The sequence below is a fragment of the Ursus americanus genome, chromosome 23 (assembly GCF_024610735.1).
Source record: "Ursus americanus isolate L20-20 chromosome 23, mUrsAme1.1.p, whole genome shotgun sequence".
Lineage (NCBI taxonomy): Eukaryota > Metazoa > Chordata > Mammalia > Carnivora > Ursidae > Ursus > Ursus americanus.
The window spans coordinates 40,856,966-40,873,471 of NC_142149.1; the positions used below are offsets into that span (position 1 = coordinate 40,856,966).

Here is a 16,506-nt window from a genome sequence, read left to right on the forward strand (position 1 = left end):
TTTGGTTGAGTACAAATAAAGCTGCTATAAATATTCACATACAGGTTTTTACGTCATAGGTTGCCATTCCACTCGGGTAAATACTTAAGTCATATGTTAAGCGTATGTTTTACTTAGTGAGAAACTACCACAGTGTTTTCCAAAGTTCTAGTTGTTCCACATCCCTGCCAGCCCATAATCTAGTCAGTTTTCTGTTGTTTTTTAGCCATTCTAATGGCATATCTCATTATGATTTTAACTTGCATTTCTCTAATGACTGAGACGCTGAGCACATTCTCACGCACTTACCTGCCATTAATCTATCTTCTCCAGAGGCACCTTGGTGGCTCAGCCGGTTAGGCAACTGACTCTTGATTTCGGCTCAGGGCATGACCTCAGGGTCATGGAATCGAGCCCCACATTGGGCTCCACACTGCTGAGTATGGAGCCTGCTTAAAGTTCTCTCTCTCTCCCTCTGCACCTCCCCTACTTGCTCTCTCTCAAAAAAAGAAAAAAAAAAACTATCTTCTCCAATGAAGTTATTCAAATCTTTCTTTTTCTTTTTAAAGATTTACTTATTGGGGTGCTGGGTGGCTCAGTTGGTTAAGCATCTGCCTTCAGTTCAGGTCATGATCCCAGGGTCCTGGGATCAAGCCTTACATCAGGCTCCCTGCTCATCAGGGAGCCTACTTCTCCCTCTCCCTCTGCCTGCCACTCCCCCTGCTTATGCTCTGTAAAATAAATAAATAAAATCTTTTAAATAAATATATTTATTTATTTGAGAAAGAGAGCAAGCGAGCACAGGGAGGAGCAGAGGGAGAGAGAGAATCTCCAGAGGACTCCCCACTGAGCGCAGAGTCCAACGCGGGGCTCGATCTCAGGACCCTGAGATCACGACCTGAGCTGAAGTCAAGAGTCGGAGGCTCAATCAGGGAAATACAAATCAAAACCACAATGAGATATCACCTTACGCAAGTTAGAACGGCAAAAATTAACAAGATAGGAAACAACAAATGTTGGCGAGGATGTGGAGAAAGCGGAACGCTCTTACACTGGTGGTGGGAATGCAAGCTGATACTGCCACTCCGGAAAACAGTATAGAGGTTCCTCAAGACATGAAAAACAGAGCTACCCTGCGACCCAGCAATTGCACTACTAGGTATTTATCCCAAAGATACTGATGTAGTGAAAAGAAGGGGCACCTGCACCCCAATGTTCATAGCAGCGATGTCCACAATAGCCAAACTGTGGAAGGAGCGGAGACGCCCTTCAACAGATGAATGGATAAAGAAGATGTGGTTCATATATATGATGGAATATTACTCAGCCATCAGAAAGGATGAATACCTACCATTTGCATTGACATGGATGAACTGGAGGGGATTATGCTAAGTGAAATAAGTCAAGCAGAAAGGACAATTATCATATAGTTTCACTCATATGTGAAACATAAGGAATAGAGCAGAGGACGACAGGGGAAGGGAGGGAAAACTGGGAAGAAATCAGAGAGGGAGACAAACCATGAGAGACTGGACGCCAGGAAACAAACTGAGGGTTACAGAAGGAGGGGGTGGGGGGATGGGGTAACTGGGTGATGGGTATTGAGAAGGGCATGTGTTGTGATAAGCACAGGGTGTTATATGCAACTAATGAATCGTTGAACACTACATCAAAAACTAATGATGTACCATATGTTGGCTAATGGAACATAATAAATAAAATTAGGGGCGCCTGGGTGGCTCAGTCAGTTAAGCATCTGCCTTCGGTTCAGGTCATGATCCCTGGGGTCCTGGGATCGAGCCCCACATCAGGCTCCCTTATCAGCAGGGAGCCTGCTTCTCCCTCTTCTTCTGCTGCTCCCCCCTGCCTGTGCCCCCACCCCGTCAAATAAATAAAATTAAAAAAAAAAAAAAAGTCAGAGGCTTAACTGACTGAGCCACCCAGGTGCCCCTATTCAAATCTTTCACTCATTTTTTTATGCTGCTGTTTGCTTTTTTTTTTTTTTAAGATTTTATTTATTTATGTGACAGAGAGACAGCCAGCGAGAGAGGGAACACAAGCAGGGGGAGTGAGAGAGGAAGAAGCAGGCTCCCAGCGGAGGAGCCCGATGTGGGACTCGATCCCGGAATGCTGGGATCACCCCCTGAGCTGAAGGCAGACGCTTAACGACTGCGCCACCCAGGCGCCCCATGCTGTTTGCTTCTTGATGAGCTTTGAGTTCTTTATACATTCTAGATATGGGTCTATGCATGTCTGATATATGACTTGCAAATATTTTCTCCCCATCTGTGTCTTCTCCTTTCTTTTTTCACTTTTTTTTTTTTTTAAGATTTTATTTATTTATTTGACAGAGAGAGAGACAGCCAGCAGGAAAGGGAACACAAGCAGGAGGGAGCAGCAGCAGCAGAAGAGGGAGAAGCAGGCTCCCAGCGGAGCAGGGAGCCCAATGCAGAGCTCGATCCTAGGACCCTGGGATCACGCCCTGAGCCAAAGACAAACACTTAACGACTGAACCACCCAGCGCCCCTACTTTTTTTTCTTTTAAGGTAAGCTCCATGCCCAACATGGGGCTCAAACTCATGACGCTGAGATCAAGAGTCACGTGCTCTACCAACTAAGCCAGCCAAGCCCCTTGTCTGACTTTTCATTCACTTAACAGTATCTTTTGCAGAGTAAAAGTTTCAAATTTTGATGAAGCCCAGTTTATCAATTCTTTTTTTAGTTTCATGGATCTTGTTTTTGGTGTTGTATCTAAGACCGCTTTACCTGACTCAAGGAAACAAAGATTTTCTCCAGTTTTATTTAAAATATTTTATAGTTTTCCATTTTACATTTAGGTCTGTGACCGATTTTGAGTTAATTTTTACAAATGGTATGATGTATAGGTTGAGGTACATTTTTTCTTTTTTTTTTAACTTAAAGATATCTAGTTGTTCCAACAATTCATTGTCGAGAAGAGCTCTATCTTTGTTAAATTTTTTTTAATGTATTTATTTCACAGACAGAGCACAAGCAGGGGGAATGGCAGGCAGAGGGAGAGGGAGAAGCAGGCTCTCCGCTGAGCAGGGAGCCCGATGCGGTACTCGATCCCAAGACCCTGGCATCATGACCTGAGCGGAAGGCAGACACTTAACCGACTGAGCCACCCAGGTGCCCCAAGAAGAACTCTATCTTTTCTCCTTTGACTTGCCTTTGCACCTCTGTCAGAAATCAAATGACTATATTTAATAGTGTGGGTCTATTTCTGGACTTTCTATTTTGTTCATTGATCTGTCAAACTATCCTTTTGCCAATACCAGACTGTCTTGATTATCGTACCTGTCTACTAAGTCTTGAAATCAGGCAGTATGAATCTTCCAACTTCGTTGTCCTTTTTCAAAATTGTTTTGGCTATCTTGGTCCCTCTGCCTTTCTATATAAATTTTACAATCAGCTGTCAAAGACTTTTTTAAACCTTCTGCAAAAGTGTCTACTTTTAGGTGGGGATAAGCTGCCTAGGATTACTTTAACAAAGATGATGACGATATTGTAAAGGTTGGAAATCGTATGTTTATTTTTTAAGGTTCTGATTTTTTTACTTGCACAGCTGCTCTGGGATTTCCTAAGTTGTGCAGAAGGAAAGAAAAACACTCTGTATAGTTGTGTCTGGCTGGCTGAGCGTCCATGGAGCATGTGACTCTTGATTTTGGGGTTGTGAGTTCTAGCCCCATGTTGGGTGTAGACATGACTTACAATAAAACCAAAAAAAAAAAAAATCCTTAAAATAAATAGGAAAAATAGATAGATAAATAGATAGATAGACAGACAGACAGACAGACAGACAGATAGGGGTGCCTGGGTGGCTCAGTTGGTTAAGTGTCTGCCTTCGGCTCAGGTCATGATCCCAGGGTCCTGGGATCAAGTCCTGCATCAGGCTCACTGCTCAGCAGGGAGTCTGCTTGTTCCTTTCCCTCTATCCCTCCCCCACCCCGTTCGTGCGTGCTCTCTCTCAAATAAATAAAATCGTAAAAAAACAAACAAACCAAAACAAACAAACAAAAAAAAAACAAGCAAAATCTTTAAAAAAAGAAAGAAAAATACTTTGTATAAAGATATGTATTATTATATGGTACAGGGATGCCAGGGTGGTTCAGTCAGTTGAGCATCTGCCTTCAGCTGGAGTGGTGATCTCCAGGTCCTGGGGTGGAGCCCCAAGCTCGGCTCCCTGCTCAGTGGGGAGTCTGCTTCTGGCCCCCCCCCACCCCTGTGCACTCACTTTCTCTCGCTCTCTCAAATAAATAAATAAAATCTTTAAAAATATATATATATATAATAAATATATAAATATATATATGATACAATAAAGTTGAAAACCCAATTCTCCTAAAAGACATGCTATTTACTTCAAATAGTGAAAATATAAATGTTAAACTTCTTAGATTTTTTAATCTTTTTTCTTTTTTTTTTTTTTTTTTAGATTTTATTTATTTATTTGACAGAGAGAGACAGCCAGCGAGAGAGGGAACACAAGCAGGGGGAGTGGAAGAGGAAGAAGCAGGCTCCCAGCGGAGGAGCCTGATGTGGGGCTCGATCCCATAATGCCAGGATCACGCCCTGAGCCGAAGGCAGACACTTAACCACTGAGCCACCCAGGCGCCCCTAATCTTTTTTTCTTTTTTGCTAAAGATTTTATTTATTTGACAGAGAGAAGGTGATAGAGCATAAGCAGTGGAAGTGGCAGAGGGAGAGGGAGAAGCAGGCTCCCCGATGAGCAGGGAGCCTGATGCGGGACTTGATCCCAGGATCCCGGGATCATGACCTGAGCCAAAGGCAGATGATTAACCAACTGAGCTACCCAGGTGCCACTCTTGCGTGTTTCTTTTTTCCCAAAGATTTTATTTATTTATGAAAGAGAGAAAGAGAGAGCACGCGCCCACGTGCACCAACAGGGGAAGGGGCATGGGGAGAAAGAGAGAATCCTCAAGCAGACACCATGCTGAGTGTAGAGCCCCAGGCAGGGCTCGATCCCAAGACACTAAGATTGTGACCTGAGCCAAAGTCGGAGGTTTAACCAACTGAGCCACTCAGGCACTACAAACTTCCTGTGTTTGTTACAAACAATGGTCCCTCTGTTGTCAGCAAGCTTCCCTCATTCCTCATCCAATTCCTACTCATCCTTCAGGTCTTACCTTGGACATTCCTCCATCCACAAGCCTTTCTTGATCCCCCAAATATAGATTAAGGGTTAACATGTTTCCACTGAACCCAGAAGTCTTCTAACATCACTCTTAATATGTTGTATTCTGTAACTGACAGTTAACTTTGTTTCTCCCATCAGGACATAAACCCTGGGTGGGCAGGAGTTGACTACATTAGCTACTTCTTAGCTCCTAGCACAAAGTGGGCAATGCATAAATCTTTGTTTTGAATGACCTGTTGCTTTGAAAGACAGCAAGAAAGGAAGAAAGCTGAAAAAGGGGTATCTTACTTTGCAGACAAAAAGGAGTGATAGCAGCTTTTAAAGAGATCTTCAATAAATACATGAAGAAATGGAGGACAGACATACAGATTAAAAGCTAAACAACAGGGGCGCCTGGGTGGCTTAGTCGTTAAGCGTCTGCCTTCAGCTCAGGTCATGATCCCAGCGTTCTGGGATCGAGCCCCACATTGGGCTCCCTGCTCAGCAGGAAGTCTGCTTCTCCCTCTCCCACTCCCACTCCCCCTGCTTGTGTTCCTTCTCTCGCTGCCTCTCTGTCAAATAAATAAATAAAATCTTTAAAAAATAAAAATAAAAAATAAAGCTAAACAACAGACATAAGAAAACCATAATGTATGGATCTTATTTGGATACTGTTTCAATAAACAGTTGAAAAATTATTGGTATAACGGGGGAAATGTGAAAACTAGATAATTGATGGTATTAAGAAATGCTTGTTAGGGGGCGCCTGGGTGGCACTGGGGCGCCTGGGTGGCACAGCAGTTGGGCGTCTGCCTTCGGCTCAGGGCGTGATCCCGGCGTTGTGGGATCGAGCCCCACATTGGGCTCCTCCACTATGAGCCTGCTTCTTTCTCTCCCACGCCCCCTGCTTGTGTTCCCTCTCTCGCTGGCTGTCTCTATCTCTGCCGAATGAATAAATAAATAAAATCTTAAAAAAAAGAAAGAAATGCTTGTTAGGCGCGCCGGCTGGCTCAGTCAGTACAGCATGCAACTCTTGCTCTCAGGGTTGTACGTTCGAGCCCCACACTGTGTCTAGAGATTACTTAAAAATAAAATCTTGGGGTGCCTGGATGGTTCAGCTGGTTAAGGCTCAGGTAGTAATCCCGGGGTCCTGGGATCACTCGCATTGGGAGCCTGCTTCTCCCTCTCCCCCTGCTTGTGCTCTCTTTCTATCTCTGTCAAATAAATAAATAAAATCTTTAAAAAACTAAAAAATTCAGGGGCGCCTGGGTGGCGCAGTCGTTAAGCATCTGCCTTCGGCTCAGGGCGTGATCCCGGCGTTCCGGGATCGAGTCCCACATCGGGCTTCTCCGCTGGGAGCCTGCTTCCTCTCCCACTCCCCTGCTGTGTTCCCTCTCTCGCTGGCTGTCTCTCTGTCACATAAATAAATAAAATCTTTAAAAAAAAAAAAAAAACTAAAAAATTCAAAATTAAATTAAACTTAAAAATGCTTGTTACTTTTTGTGGGATTTTTCTTTTAATCCTTACCTTTTAGAGATATACACAGAAATATTTATTAATTTTTGAATCTGGGATTTGTTTAAAAATACCTAGGGTGGGTGGGTTAGTGGGTAGGAGCAACAGAGATAACACAAGATTGGCACGGTTGACAATTACTGTAGCAGAGTGATAGGGATTCGTTATACTGATGTCTACTCTTGCATTTATTTGAAATTTTCCATACTAAAGAGGTAAAAAGAAAACCTATCTAGAGAATTAATTTTCTCTTAACTTTAACTCCCCAAGGAAAGGGAGAAGAGGAGAAGTATGGGGAGTTAGTTAAGCCCTGAATCAAGTTGAGACCCTAGGGATGTCTGCGATTCCAAGCATTTGATTTTCCTGTCAAAGCCAGACATCCTGTTTAATGTCAATATTAAAATGTTTAGCTAAAATCAACCAACAACTTTAGATACTCCGCATATTCCTTCCTTTCATAAAACATGTTTCTGCTTTTATTTCAAAATCATAAACAACAAAAAAAGCACCTAAATCACACCAAACTGTCCGTCCAGAAAGCAACAAAAGCATGTGTATCTTTCACTTACCATCAGGTATATTTATTTCAGTGTTTTCAGTTCTTACATAACTGGTGAAAAAGCTAGGGGGTAGCAGACAGCTAGACAGTTAGTTGGCTTGAGTTCCTAATCCCAACTCTGAACTAACCTGGCACTGGCTCAAAACTGTCCTGTGGTCTTCAAACCAAATCCGCTGAGGTTCTAGTTCATAAAAACCATCTAGTTTCTAATCAGAGGTATTCAGTGGAATAGATTCCTTTTCCCTCCACATTTATAATAGAACTGATGTTAGAAAAGGCAGTTTTTGGAGCACCTGGCTGGTTCAGTCGGTAGGGCATGTGACTCTTGATCTCAGTGAGTTCAAGCTCCACATTGGGTATGGAGAAGGAAGAAAGGAAGGAAGGAAGGAAAGAAAGAAGGGAGGGAGGGAGGGAGGGAGGGAGGGAGGGAAAGGAAAAAAAAAGAAAAAAAGGAAAGGAAAGGAAAGGAAAGGGAAAAGAAAAGAAAAGAAAAGAAAAGAAAAGAAAAGAAAAGAAAAGAAAAGAAAAGAAAAGGGGCGCCTGGGTGGCACAGCGGTTGGGCGTCTGCCTTCGGCTCAGGGCGTGATCCCGGCGTTATGGGATCGAGCCCCACGTCGGGCTCCTCTGCTGTGAGCCTGCTTCTTCCTCTCCCACTCCCCCTGCTTGTGTTCCCTCTCTCCCTAGCTGTCTCTCTCTGTCAAATAAATAAATAAAATCTTAAAAAAAAAAAAAAAAGAAAGAAAGAAAAGAAAAGAAAAAAGAAAAAGAAAAACAAAAAGAAAAAGAAATTTCACTGGGGAGCCTGGCTGGCTCAGTTGGTAGAGCATGCAACTCGATCTCAGGGTCATGAGTTCAAGACCCATGTTGGGGAGGTGTAGAAATTACATAAATGAATAAATTTTTAAAAATTTTTAAATGGAAAAATGGGGCACCTGGGTGGCTCAGTCGGTTAAGCATCTGCCTTCAGCTCAGGTCATGATCCCGAAACTGTGGGATCAAGCCCTGTGTCCGGCTCCCTGCTCAACAGGGAGCCTGCTTCTCCCTTTCCCTCTGCCTCACCCCTCTGCTTGTGCATGCACTCTAAAGATAATGTGAATGAACATATAAAGCAACTGGAACACAGACTCACAAGGTAATCACACTGACTTTAACTCTTACTTATACTCGAATGATTTCTAGATCTGTATCTCCACTCTGAACTTTTCTACTAAACTCAAGACCCAAACATCCAGAAGCCTATTGGACATTTGCTCCTGGATTTTCCTGACACCTCAAATCTAATATACCAAAATCAAAATCATTTTCCCTCAAATGTAACACCGTCTTACCCCTGTATTTCCTACCTTGGTTAATGACATCACCATCCACTTAGCTGCCCAAGCAAGCAATTTCAAATCCATCTCTGATAACTCCTTCTCCCTTACACACTCCCCAACATAAAGTCAGCAAGATCCTTCTGGTCAGTCTCCTTAAAAGCTCTTTAACCTGTCTACAGTTCCACCGTTTACTACTGTAATTGAGATCTTCAATATCTCTAAAGTGATCATCACACCAGTCTCATTACAAACTAGTCTCCCTACAGCCAATTTCACCCTTGAAAATCTAACTTCCACACTGCCAACAGTGTTACTTTTCTTACACAGTGATATGAACATGTTCCTTACCTGGCTTAAAACTCTCCAATAACTCCCTAGTATCTACAAAATAAAATTCAGACCCCTCACCAAGGCCATCCACAATGGGGCTCCAAATCATCTTTCACCTCACTTCTTTCCATTCCTTCCTCATGCCCCATGATCTAGCCACATTAAACCACTGGCCCACATGTCCATACTCATATACCTCGGTACCCTTGTGCAAGCTGTTCTCTGTATTTGAAACACTATCATCTCTAATTCTTTTTTGCTGAAGCAGCCAAATTTTATTCATTCTTTAAAACCCAAATGACTCTGAGGCGCCTGGTTGGCTGAGTCCGTCGAGCGTCGGACTCTTAGTTTCAGCTCAGGTCATGATGTTAGGGTCGTTAGATCGAGCCCGGAATACGGCTCCCGACTCAGCAGTCTGCTTGAGAGTCTCTCTCCCTCTCCCTCTGCCCCTTCCCCACTGCACACTCTCTCTCTAAAATAAATAAATAAATATTTTTTAAAAATTAAAAAATAGGGGCGCCTGGGTGGCACGGCGGTTAAGCGTCTGCCTTCGGCTCAGGGCGTGATCCCGGCGTTATGGGATCGAGCCCCACATCAGGCTCTTCTGCTATGAGCCTGCTTCTTCCTCTCCCACTCCCCCTGCTTGTGTTCCCTCTCTCGCTGGCTGTCTCTATCTCTATCGAATAAATAAATAAATAAATCTTTAAAAAATTTTTAAAAAATAAACACATTAATTAAAATCTTTCAAAAAATGTGCACTCTTTAGGGGCAGCTGGCTGGCTCAGTTGGTAGAGCATGCAACTCGTAATCTTGGTGTCATGAGCTCAAGCCCCATGATGAGCAATGATGAGCACAGAGCCTCTAAAAAATAAAATGCACTCCTTACAAACAAGGATTATGTTATTCATATTTTAACTCTAGTGCCTAACACAATGCCTAACACACAGTAGGCACTTGAATGTCTGCTGAATTTGACTGCTGAAAAGATCAACTCTAACATTTTTTAATGAGACCAGAGACCAAAAAGCTTAAGACATTCAAACCTAGTTTTGGTTTACTGGTGAAAAGAAAAAGACGCCACACAAACTCATGCTCATGCTATTTCTAGTTTTTCATATTTTTCCCTACAAGCTTCAGGGTTAGTTGCCAGAAAATTAGTAATTAAGTCTTTTAAACCACTCCTTAAATGACCTATATTTTCCCATGAAACAGTACAATACACTGTTATACTAAACCACCATTTTATAATTGAACCTTAAATCTGGCAACTTACTACCCTCCTTGTATTAAATGCATTTTTAGGGGCACCTGAGTGACTCAGTCAGTTAAGTGTATGACTCTTGGTCTCAGCTCAGGTCTTGATCTCAGTCAGGGTCATGAGTTTAAGCCCCACACTGGGCCCCACACTGGGCCTGGAGCCTACCTAAAAAAAATAAATAGGGAAGCCTGGGTGGTTCAGTTGTTAAGCGGCTGTCTTCAGCTCAGGTCATGATCCCAGGGTGCTGGGATTGAGCCCGGCCTCCGGCTCCGTGCTCAGCAGGAAACCTGCTTCTCCCTCTCCCCACTTCCCCTGCTTGTATCCCTCTCTCACTGTCTCTGTCAAATAAATAAATAAAATATTTTAAAATAAATAAACAAATAAACGCATTTTTAGGGGTGCCTAGCTGGTTCAGTTGGAAGGGCACGTGACTCCTGATCTTGGGGTTATGAGTTCGAGCCCCACGTTGGATACAGAGATTACTTAAATAATTGAAACTTTAAAAAGTAAATAAGTAAAATAAAAATAGGGACGCCAGAGTGGCTCAGTTGGTTGAGCGTCTGCCTTCTGTTCAGATCATGATCCTGGGGTCCTGGGGTCCTGGGATCAAGCCCCGCATCAGGCTCCCTGCTCGGCGGGGAGCCTGCTTCTCCCCCTCCCTCTGCCTGCCCCTCCCCCTGCTTGTGTGCTCTTTCTCTCTCTCTCAAATAAATAAAAGCTTAAAAAAATAATAAAATAAAATAAAATGCATTTTTTAAAAGATTTTACTTAATTATTTGAGAGAGAGAAAGAGAGCATGAGCACAAGCAGCGGGGAGGGGCAGAAAAAGAAGCAGACTCCTCACTGAGCAAGGGCACCCGACTCAGGGCTCAGTCCCAGGACCCTGGGATCATGACCTGAGCCAAAGGCAGATGCTGAACCGACAGAGTCACCCAGGTGCCCCTAAATGCATTTTTATTTATTTTTTTTTAAAGATTTTATTTACTTATTTGACAGAGACAGACAGCGAGAGAGGGAACACAAGCAGGGGGAGTGGGAGAGGAAGAAGCAGACTCCTAGTGGAGGAGCCTGATGTGGGGCTCGATCCCAGAACGCTGGGATCACGCCCTGAGCCAAAGGCAGACACTAAACGACTGCGCCACCCAGGCGCCCCCTAAATGCATTTTTAATAAAGAAAATTTAGCAGTTTTCCTTTTGAGTTGCATTTCTTGTCATTCTAAGTTACAAAGCTCTAAAAGGGACATAATCGAGACCTTGATAGGCAGTGAAAAGACAGAAATAGATTAAACACTTCTCTGCTGAGAAAGCATTCACCTCTCACCATGAGTACAGTGACTTCACACTTATCCCCACTCTGGTCAGCTGTGAAGCTTCAACCCTTCCTCTGGCCACTTTGCTTCTCACACTACTCTCACTTCCCATTTTAATATATTAGTATCATCTTTTTAGAGTTGTTATTACGTTTTAGGAGTTGAAATCCAAGAATTAGGCTCATGTCTCTCCTGAAAATATTCCAAGCTTCCTGTCCTGCTCTGCTGCATTATACAATGTTACTCTGCCAAAGTCTTAGCTCATTTCCTCCTCCTCCTTGCCCTGAAATGGCGGTGCACATCAATAATGCCCTCTCCCTTCCCACTTTCAGACTTTACTATCTGCTTGGAATGCCCCATCCTCCTTGTCCATCTGTGAGGGCATTATCACACAGGTTATGCAACGGGCCTTTACTGACAATACCCGCACCCAGCCTTCCATCAACTCTCACAAGTTGTACCTCCCTCTAGTAGAGCACTTACTGTATTTCATCAATTTTTTAAAAGATTTTATTTATCGGGGCGCCTGGGTGGCAGAGCGGTTAAGCGTCTGCCTTCGGCTCAGGGCGTGATCCCGGCGTTCTGGGATCGAGCCCCACATCAGGCTCCTCCGCTAGGAGCCTGCTTCTTCCTCTCCCACTCCCCCTGCTTGTGTTCCCTCTCTCGCTGGCTGTCTCTATCTCTGTCGAATAAATAAATAAAATCTTTTAAAAAAAAGGATTTTATTTATTTATTTGAGAGAGAGAGTGCGCACGCATGCACAAACAGTGGAACCGCAGGCAGAGGGAGACAGAGGAGCAGGTTCTCCGCTGAGCAGGGAGCTGGAAACCAGGCTCGATCCCAGGACCCTGAGATCATGACGTAAGCCCGAAGGCAGACACTTAACCGACTGAGCCACCCAGGTGCCCCTGTATTTCATCAGTTCTAAGACATACTTTCCTTCTCACAATTCTCTGAAAACAGGACATACCTTACAACTGAAGGTATGCCAGTCTCATTAGAAGCATTTCTTTTTTCTTTCCTGTTGAAGTAATTGCGAGCCTTACAATCATTGGCATCACAGATCTGATGAAATAAGGTATTACAGTCTGTAATGATTACTTTACATACTTTGTTTCCTCTGCTAAACTGTGAACTGAGAGGGCAGGGGCTACATTATAAACACCTCTGACCAGCATAGATTTGGGCACAAAAAGAGTGTGCATCCAACAAATACTAGTTGCACAGTATTTATTTAGCATTTACTAAGTATTAAGTACTATCCTAAACATTTTACATGTACTTACACAGTTAACCCTCACAACAACCCGTGCAGTAAGTACAGTTATTATAGATGAAGAAACTGAGGCAAAGAAACATAGGTAAGCTCATTCAAAGAGACACAAAGTTGCAGAAGATTTGAACTCATGTTTGCTGGTTATGATTTATATTGGTTATAATTTTTCCATTCAGCAAATATTTTCTTAAAGATTTATTTATTTGAGAGAGAGAGAGAGAGAGACACCAAGCACAGCCGAGAGAGCCAGGGGAGGGGCAGAGGGAGAGGGAAAGAATCTCAAGGAGACCCCTGTTGAGTACCAGCCCAACAGGGGCTCGATCTCACAGCCCTGAGATCGTGACCTGAGCTGAAATTAAAAGTCAGACAACTGACCAAGCTACCCAGGCTCCCCCCACCCCGATTCAGCAAATATTTAATGAGCAATTACTCGTAGGACAACTATGCACTGTGCTAAACACTGAGAAGCAAAACCTGGTCCTCAAGAGGCGACTCTGAATCATATATACATTCTTGAATCCTTCATCCTCCAAACATCAGAACCACCTATAAATTCACTAAATTAAATCTGCTTTCCTCTTTACTTTTCCTTTTTAACATCTTCTCATATAGCCCTCCTTTAAAGTTTTTAGCGCTCTGTCAAAAACCAAACAACTGACAAAAAACAAACAACAAAAAACCTTTGTGCTCAATTATCACAGCAGCTGTGAAAATATCACAAAAGACACTTCAGTTAAGGAATAGATGGCAAGATCAAAAGGGCTCTAAAGGAACAAAGATTCTGTTCACAAGCAAATATTCAAAGTAAAAAAGAGAGAGGTAAAAACACCTTAGTTTTGTTTTTATTTTGTAACACCATAATTTTGTTTTTAAATAGACTGTTTTAAGAAGTCTTCCCCTGGGGCACCTCGGTGGCTCAGTTGGTTAAGGGTCTGACGCTTGATCTCAGGGCCTTGAGTTCAAGCCCTGAGTTGGGCTCCATGCTGGGTGTGGAGCCTACTAAGTAAGTAACTAAGTAAGTAAGTAAATAAATAGTTTCCCCTGAGGTATGAGATACTTTTTAAAAAATTATTAATTTCATCAGAATAGGGGTGCCTGGGTGGCTCAGTCAGTTAAGTGTCTGCGTTTGGCTCAGGTCATGATCCCAGGGTTCTGGGATGGAGCTCCGCTGAGCAGGGAGCCTGCTTCTCCCTCTACTCTCCGCTATTGCTCTCCCTATCTCTGTCTCTCTTCCTCCAATAAGTAAATAAAATAAAATAAAATAAAAATTTTGTCAGAAGAAAAAGGAGCTAGTAACCATTAATTCCTTTTATTTTAGCTATCTCAGAGATTCATGAGAAGTCCCTACATCCCCACTTTGTTTTTATTTACTGTTGTTAGAATATTTCATTTTTTTAAAGATTTGTTTATTTGGGGGCACCTGGGTTCTCAGTCAGAGAAGCGTCTGCCTTTGGCGCAGGTCATGATCCCAGGGTCCTGGGATCGAGTCCCACATCAGGCACCCTGCTCAGCGGGGAGCCTGTTTCTCCCTCTCCCTCTGCTGCTCCCCCTGCTTGTGCTCTCTCACTCTCTCTGTCAAATAAATAAATAAAATCTTTTAAAAAAATAAAAAATAAAAAACAAGGATTTATTTATTGGAGACAGAGCGCAAGCACAAGCAGGAGGGGAGAGGGAGTTTCCGGAAAGCATCCCAAGCAAACCCCCCGCTGAGTGCCGTGCAGGCTTTTGATCTCAGGACTCTGAGATCATGACCTGAGCTGAAACCAAGAGTCAGACCCTTAAGGGACTGTGCCACCCAGGCTCCCCTTTGCATCCCCACTTTAGACAGATTGCTCACACAACAGGTAATCAAAGCACTGACCATGCCCTTTATCTCCCCCAGGGGAAGACTCTGCATTTGGTAACAGTCATCTACTACATAAAAATAACCACAAATAGGAAAAAGAATAGAGAAAAGGACAGGAAATTCTCATCACAGCTGAACAAACCTCTATCATTTTAACATAACACAGGCGGCATTATGGACTTGTTTGAACCGATGGAAATTTCCAGTAGAGGGAAAAATACATTACCAAAATTAAAAATAAACGTCCAATTACTAAAATAAAATAAGACAACCAGGCCAGCTCTAACATTTTATACCTCTACTTCATCTTCCGTGTGGAAGTAAAAAACAGAATAAATTTGCATTCTGTAAATGACATATGACAAGAGTAACAAGTGCTTTCTTTTTAAAACTACCGTTTAAAAAAAAAAGGATAATCAGTGTTATGGTGTTATGGATAGTTACTGGGAAAGCCAAGGAACTAGAGCAAAAAATTAAAAATAATATATCACTGTGCATTTCCAGGAAAGAGAGGTAAAACACGTTTTACCAGATGGAGAAGTTAAAGACAACTAGGGTTCATTTCCCCCATTCCTATAAAATAATTCACTGTTCTTATCTGTGAATCTTCAAGGATCTAGTACAGCCACTCCCTACCTTTGCTCAGATGAAAGACAAATCACTAATTTCCAAAAGGCCTCGCCATTTCAAGCTTTCAATCAATCTTCATAGCCAACAAAGCTAAAGCATCCGTCTCCTTATGTCCTTTTGAAAGAAGTTTCACCTCTTTGAAAAGCTGTGGCTAGAAAGTCATTTTCTCTCTCTAGAAGCACACGGTTTAACTCTGTCCTCTGCTTTGTCTACCCTAAATAACAACAAGAACAACAACAAAGCCTCAGGAGTGCTCCTTCAGCCTCTCAGAAAAGAACCAGCCACCTCTTGGGCTCTTGCACAGCTGCTTCTGTCTTTCTCTGAGAGACACTCCACCCTGGAGGTTCCACACGCAGGGTAACAAAAAGTGGAGCTGAAAAGCTGCTATATGCTTATCTGACCTCAGAGACAGGGCCCTGGGGCAACCAGAAACTCCCTTGCAAAAGAAAACTTTTTTTACAATTTAAAAATAACAAATTGTATTTGCACATCCCTCATTGTGCGGCCCTCCCAGCTTGTCTCAAACTAGTTTTCTCCACTCATAATAAAGCACAATAGTACCAACTGTGTTACAAGACGAGGAACGTGAGTGAGCTATGTTCTAAAAGCATTAAACAGATTGGCCCTCCATTCTCTATTTCCTTCCTCTTGAGTAAGGAGCTACACACCATCTGTAAAAATGCCCAAGAGTATGGTATTTTTCCTACACGAGTCTGATGGCTAATTAGTCACATCGCAAACTGGTATTTTTGCACATGATCTACCGTGCCTACGTAGAACGCACATATGCGCCTAGTGAGGTTTTACAAACAATATGCTTCGTTCGCCTTGACAAAGAAATCAATCATTCTACTAATAACGGTAAGGTCGAAAATCCCGTAATATTGTTGGTGATACAGTATCATCGGCATAGTACCTACAATTTACAGTTTTCATCAACAATCTCAATCACATCCATGATGCTCGCAAGAGCCCACTGAGGCGCTGCATCTTTCAGAGATTCAGAAAGGTTAAGTGGGACCTGCCCAAGGTTATCTATCAGCTTTATCAATGGTGGACGTGGTTTCGAACCTGTCAGACCCTAAGCCCCTAGCTTTTTTCCCTAGATCCCTCCCAGCTTTAAACAGAGGGCTCCTGACTCCCATCCTCCACCCAGAAAAGCCCATGACTCCGGGCGACCGGCCCTTCCCTGCCTGGATCAGAGTTAGCTTCTTCAGCTCCAGCAGGGCTTTCATCCTCCACCACCCTCCCCCCGCGACCATTCTCTGAAAGAAGCGGAAAGGGAGAGGCGACCGAAAGCTCCTGGGGGAAGGGACGATGACAAACGGG

At 43.1% G+C, this 16,506-nt stretch overlaps 1 protein-coding gene across 3 annotated transcripts in view; it reads right to left on the reverse strand.

The window, feature by feature from the left end:
• FAM222B (family with sequence similarity 222 member B) overlaps positions 1-16,506 on the reverse strand; it is a 78,239-nt gene that overhangs the window by 58,624 nt on the left and 3,109 nt on the right. The window lies entirely within an intron of this gene.